Genomic DNA, 6,918 nt, shown 5'->3' with positions numbered 1-6,918 from the left:
GGCGTAGTCCAACTCTTACCGGAAACGAGTCCGACTTACTGCCGGCACCAAGCTCTGACACCGGTCCAACAGGGACCTAACAGCCCGTATCAAAGGGCTCGGTACCCCTNCACAGGATTCCCCGAGGGACACGGTCGAACGCCTTCTCCAAGTCCACAAAACACATGTAGACTGGTTGGGCGAACTCCCACGCCCCCTCCAGGACCCTGCTGAGGGTACTCATGATTTAAAGTCAGTAATTCTTTATTTTTGTTGATTGTGTTTAAATTCTTTGCAGAATCTCATCTATGAAACGCCTGCAGCTGGAAACGCTCCGAATTCCTCCGTGTTTTTGAAAGTAGCCAATCAGACGTTGACCTGCTACACACAATTCAGCTACTACCCAGACCCGACGTTCACCGGCTTCCATGTCTCGGAGACAAGAGATGGCATCAGCATCGGTATTCAGGTGAGACCTTTCTTTAAGGCAGTTGCTGGTCTATACGTCAGCTGAGACGAGGATTAAAAGAAACTGTTTGTTGTTTCAGAAAACGGCAGATAAACTGGAGATGAAGCCAGCAGAGATGTTGGTGTGGGGCATCCAGGATGGGACGGAACATCCCTGCAAGATGGAAGACAAAGAAAGCAGCATCTACTCCTTCACCTGTGTGATCTCAGGAATACAAAGCACTAACTTCAAGGAGTTAAAGGTAATTCAGAAATTCTTTGTATTATAGTATAAACTGAGTGATCATACGTGCGATTAAAGGAGACAACTGTCTGAAAATGAGGCGAATCTCACGCGAAACCAAGGAAACCAGCGGCTGCAGCTTCTGGAACAAGTCTGCAATCAGGAAACTAGACAAGCAGTGAAAACTGAAATGAATCGAACAGTAAAAGAACCACAAACCACAAAAGTAAGCAATGATTAAACATTAAACTCGACTGAAGTAAATATTTGTAGTCAGCAGTTAATAAAAATCTTTGTACAACATGTTGAAGCTCTTTACGAGGAATACAAAGCACTAACTTCAGGGAGTTAAAGGTCACTACATCCATATCTGTCCTCTTTATCTCTAACATCCTTCTGTCCCTCCTCTGGACATGTCCAAACCGTCTCTAACTTTATCTCTCAGTCCTTCAACCTGTGCTGGACCTCTGATGTCCTCATTCCTGATCCTGTCCATCCTTGTCCTGCCCAAGAAGAACCTCATCATCTTCAGCTCTGACACTTCCTGTTCTGTCTCCTGTCTTTTTGTCTCTAAACCATCCAACACGGCTGCTGAAATCCAAATTAGTAATTTGATTACTAAGTCATCATGCAATTCCCAACAAATTCTGACATTTTGTTTCAAAAAACTTTAAAATTAAAGTTAATGTTTGTCTCCGTCACTCCGATTAAAGCTAAAATTCTGTCATAAACTTCTCCGTCTCTCGTTTCCAGATTCAATACGGTGACAAGGCGGTGAGGCTGCGGTCTCTGTCTTCACTGGATCAGGTCCTTCTGATCCTGCGCCTCCTGCTGGTCCCGTGCGTTATCGCTGGTAAGTTTGTTTACCTTAAAAAAACAGCCAAAGTGACTGAAAATAAGCCGCCGTTCGGCCATTTGGTGCTCCGATTCTTCCATATTTGTCCCCCTGCTCAGACGTAGGTCGAACATACGACTCAAGCTTCCACCATGTTTTCAGCCGGAGTCAGGCTTTGTTTACACTCAGCGCGTACCCGCATTTCCAGATTTCAATACACATAGTTGAGAAACTACTAGAGTAAACTCTATTAGGGTAAAGTTATGTTTTATTTTATCATTTGGAATGAATCCCTTTAATCTGCTTTCTGTGTGACAGTTTCTCACTTTTTCCTGCGTTTAAGTGTCTTTTTTTTTTAAACTAATTTTGTGGGATGAAGTTGTAGGTTTTTTAGCCGGAAACTGTTTTTGTCTTCCAGCGCTGGTGATGATCTGCCGATGGGAAAAGAGACTCACGGCTGAAATGAACGAGCTTCCTGTTTCTCCCCCGATGGTTACTGAGTTTCACCCCCTGGATGTGAAATCTTTTTCTAACATTTTCAGGTTTGAGTTTGTAAATCGGGGTTAAAGGAGGCTGACTTTTATTTTATCTTCCTGAGCCTCTGTTTCACTTCCTGTTTTTAAATGCACACGCTCATGCTGATATTTTAACCAAGCGTAAGTGTTAACGACAGGGTTCTGTTTACTTCTATTTGTGATATTTTCTGAATTTGTTTTTAACTTTTTACCGTCTATGTACTTATTATTGTACAGCAGTTTGGTTACGGCCTGTTTTGTGAATAAAATGACTTGATTTAATAAATATGGAGAAAACCTCACAGTTTGATGCAACATTTTCTGAAGATTTCATCAAAACCTGTTCAGTACACTTTAAGTAATCCCTCCTTGGAGGTAAAAATGGCCATAAATCTGTCAATTTTGCAGATATTCAGCTAAAACTTGGTGCTATTTTAAGATCAAAGCTGTTTGCACCAACCCTGTTGATGTGTTAGCGAAATATCCGGTCGTCTCTGTGCTCCACCAAGTTGTTTTTGTTGCCACGTCGTTGTTTAGTTTTCCTTTGAGATCAAGTCGTTCGTGACACAAACTCCCAGGAAACAATCACCGGATGACTCAGTTTCTGCGTTAAAAAAACCTGTTTGTTTCCAGAACACCCCCAGATGTCACTCGCACAAATTTAGCCACAGCTGATGTGGAATTTAAACATTAAAGCCCCTCAAAGACGGCATTTTTCTCTGTTTGTTTATTAAAATAAACTATTTGTTTCACAGCTAAAATAAATGCGTAAGCCTAAATTCATGCGAGGACTGAAAAGTAAGTCTCTAAAGGCTAGCTCAAGGCTAAAAATGTATCAAAAGGTTAGCTAAAAGCTAAAAGTAGCAGAACGGTAGCTAAAAATAGAGCCAGTAGTTGGAGCAGATTTTAAAGAAGGTTTTTGCAGGAATTGAGGATCTCGGTTTATTTCTGCGGCAAATAAAAGTTCAATATATATTTGAAAAGTGTGAAAGAGGACATGTATAAAGGTTCCCTGATGGCAGGGGCCGTCGTGGTCGATTCGTCTCTTCAACGTCCCACGGAGGACCAGGACAACGCCTACAGAGTGGTAGACCAGGGTGGTGGTTCCCCTTTTTGAAAAGGAGGACCAGAGAGGGTTCCAGTCACATTTCTCAGCCCCCCCAGGGAAGCTTTGCTCCAGGGTTCAGATCTTTACCAACTTGGAGTTCTGGATCTGAGGTCTATGGATCCTGTCTGGTCTGGGAACGCCTCGGGATCCTCCAGGAGGAGCTGGAGAGTGTCACTGAGGAGAGGGAGGTCTGGGTTTCTCTCCCGGAACTTATGCCTCCACGCTCCGACCCCGGATAAGCGGTAGAACATGGATGGATGGATAAAGGAGGCAAAAAACTAAAAGTTTTAACATCCATCTCCTGACTACTTCTGCACAAAGCATGCAGACGTAGTTCAGACTGCAAGAAATGCACAGGAAGACGATAAACCAGCCGCTAAGGAGAACAAGCTGGTGTCTCTCGGTGTGCCGGTCCCAAGCCCGGGTAAATGATGGAAGGATGTAGTGGATCGGTCGAGGAGGGAAACGTGCCAGGAGACATGTTTGGACGCAGTCAGAGAGGACATGGAGACAGTTCAAATTCAAATTCAATTCAAAAATACTTTATTAATCCCAAAGGGAAATTAAATGTTCTTGTAGCTCTTAATCCTGGTTTTGTTAAAGAGTTGCCGGCTGTGGGCAGGAATGGTCTCTTGTAGCGGTCTGTCCTGATGTGTCCTCGGTCCTGGTGTCTTCAAAGAGTTCCACCAGGTGAGCCTCGCTGGCCTGCGGAGCCATGATGGCCGAGCTCTGGAAGCGCAGGTCGGTCTTGAAGTCCTGGAGGATCTCCTGGACCAGGTGCTGGAAGGGCAGCTTCTGGATGAGCAGCTCGGTGGACTTCTGGTATCGGTGGATCTTCCTGAAAACCACGGTACCGAGCCTGTAGAGATGAGGCTTCTTCACGCCGCCGGCCGGGGCGCTCCTGCGGGCAGCTCTTGTGGCGAGCTGCTTCCTCCGGTGGATATATGGGCGCTCTGCTTGGTTTTGGCCATGACTGGAGTTCAGGGTTCTTCACATTTACCATTTGTTGTCATGGTTACGCATCATAACAAAATGTCCAAAAGTAAAAAGGCTTCAGTAAAAATCCTTCCAGCTGCACAGCATCCGATACCAGAGGAAGTAATCATCCAAAACAAAAGCGATTTACATCAAGAAAAAAGGAGGAACTACTCCAACATGCAGCCACCTTGAGCGGCGCAATTCTAGAAGTTGGAGTGAGGACGCAGAAGACAGAGTTAGATGGAGACACCTGAAGAGGGAACAGCCCAAAGAAAAAAAAAAAATGAAGACAATTCACAAAAAAACTGATTTTCCCCTCCGCCTGTAATACCGCGTCCGGCCACCAGGTGTCGCCGCGCGCCTCCGCAGCCGCCCGGTGACTCCCGCAGCTCCGCTCCGTGTATTTCCACGGACCCGGTTCTTCTTCATGTGAGTCAGAGCCGCAGCTCGGTGCGGACAGGACCGGACCCAGCCTCTCATCCTCGCCTCTTTCCTCCAGAGAAGACCCAGCGTCGGATCCACGGAGCGGACAACTTTCCCTCCCCATCCCCGCGCTCCATCCACGGCTCCCCGGCGGGGATCGGCTCGGCTCGCAGCCGGCTCTGGTGAGTGGCAAGCCGGGCTTTCTGTTCTCGTCCCTCCGGGGGACAGAACCGCATCAGGGAGGTGTTTCATGACATTTATTTAAAGCATAAATAAAATTTAAATACGACGAAATTAAAGCTCAGTTATTCAGGTGATTCTCCTAAAGCACTGTAACATTATTATTATTATTATTTTTATCATTGTCTGTTAGCAAAATATCTTGAACTACTGGACGGATTTTAATGAAACTTGCAGGAAATAATTACTGGATGTACCTCTACAACTCATTAACTTTTGGAGCCAATCCGATTCAACACGGAGTCCACAGCCGACCAAACTTAGAAAGCACAAAAACAGCTACAGTTCAATCAATTTTACAGATATTATGCTGAAATTCGGTGCAGTGGTAGCTGAGAGTCATTAACAAAACATACTCTGAGCACGACTAATTGCGTGGGATATTTGCCTTAAACTTTACCAATAACTGTTGGAGTCAATTCCGTTTGTCTGTTAGCAAAATATCTCATGAACCACTGGACAGATTTTAAATAAACCTTCAGGGAATTATTGTTGGATAAACACCTACAACTGATTAAATTTTGGAGTCAATCCAATTCAATTTGACCGCTACATCTAATCAAGATTAGAAAACACCAACATGGCTATAACTCTGTCGGTTTTACAGATATTGGGGTAAAATTAGAGGTGGTAGTAGCTGGGAGTAGTTCACAACACATAATCTAAATAGCTTGTAGAAAACTCTCCATATAAGGTGGCGGGTGACATGCATTCCTTCAGGGAATGCTTGGCCCTTAATCCCAAATTAGAAACTGGACAGGGAAAGTTCTAATCTTCATTAATATTCAGTTTCAACTCACTTTGCTGCTCCATCCTGGGACCCAGGATGGATTTGGCATTCAGGGGGCGGCCCTGAGTCTTACATAACTGCCCCCAGATCTCAACAGGATTAGGAGTCGGGACCAGGTGAGTGCCAAACCGGGGGACAACAGAGCCCCGATGGGTCCTCAGGAAGGTTTGTCTTCATAACTCGTGACTTGCAAAGAGAGTTACCGAATAAGCTGTAAGGCTAAAAATAAGGAACACCTCCTAATAAAATCCACATAACTAATATAAATTCAGTTTTTGCTTCCAAATGTCGGAACTTTGAGAAACCTATACAACTTGTGTACTATAATGTACTACAAACAGGACTATAACACTCTAGAAGAAGTACTTTTAGGTACTTTATTTAGCTCTATAAGGGAATCTTTAAGTACGTCTCTCAGATTGGAGCAGTTTATTTCATCTTTCTGTGCAGAAATCTTTCCCCGGCTTCGTGTCGTTTGATGACAGACGTGCGGTTCGCCGTCTTTCTTTAGCCGGGGGTGCAGCAGGTCTCCTCCCATAGTTTGGACTTCTTCGGCCTGTAATCTCTGTAAACCACAGCACCACCACCACCCAGATTCATTTCTCAGACTCCAAACCCAGCTGGGCACACAGCGGAAAAGAAGGAACGAAAGGAAAAACTAAAACCAGTTGAACAGCTTGGACCGGATCCCTGCGTTACAAAGTTCCATGGAGAACAAAAATAGTCCTGGACGGAGCGTTAGGTCTCATGAATTTCAGACAAAAACTGTTCAAATGTGACGACACTGGATGTGTTTATACCGGTAGTTATTTTCATTCCAAGTACCACCTCTGAAAACACTAAGCTCTCCAAATACCACCATTATGGCAGACGTTAAGACCAGTAGAAGAAGAATAAAAGGTTATATTCATGTTTCAAACATAAACAAGTGAACTGACCCAACCTGAAGGGTTCAGTTCAGCTCTGATGGTTCTTCACTGTTGACAACATCACCACGTCCACGGCAGTTCAGATCAACAACTGAATACAAATCTGAGAAAACCTGAATAACATTTCTCTCACTGTTTTGCACTTTTTGTTGCTTGGTCAAACTAATCTTTAATAAATCATTGCTGTGGTTGTGTCCTAATCGTACTTGAATAAAACTAAAGTGTAAAAGGTGTTAAACATCTTCGGTCAGTTGTACAAGATCCAAACAAATGGTTCAAACAACCAAGGAATCAGAAAAAAATTAGATTTCTCATCTTGAGAATCAAAACAGGTTGTTTCCCCCATTTTGCAGGCATGAAAACTACAGCTAAAAACGCAAGTCTACCAATAAAAGCAGCTCAAACCAACAACAGCCGAGCTTTGAAACAG

General features: G+C 44.1%; 1 protein-coding gene across 1 annotated transcript in view; it reads left to right on the top strand.

Moving 5' to 3' along the window:
• Positions 1–4,535: 4,535 nt before the first annotated feature.
• The window catches only part of rerg (RAS-like, estrogen-regulated, growth inhibitor), a 48,312-nt gene continuing 45,929 nt past the window's right edge, over positions 4,536–6,918 (top strand). The window contains exon 1 of the mRNA XM_037981282.1: positions 4,536–4,711. The gene's annotated coding sequence lies outside the window, so the exon portion shown is untranslated. The remainder of the gene's footprint in view (positions 4,712–6,918) is intronic.

The sequence above is a fragment of the Kryptolebias marmoratus genome, linkage group LG18 (genome assembly GCF_001649575.2).
Source record: "Kryptolebias marmoratus isolate JLee-2015 linkage group LG18, ASM164957v2, whole genome shotgun sequence".
Classification (NCBI taxonomy): Eukaryota; Metazoa; Chordata; class Actinopteri; order Cyprinodontiformes; family Rivulidae; genus Kryptolebias; species Kryptolebias marmoratus.
Note: the sequence above shows the minus strand (reverse complement) of the source record. Positions and strands in the feature narration are given on the sequence as shown.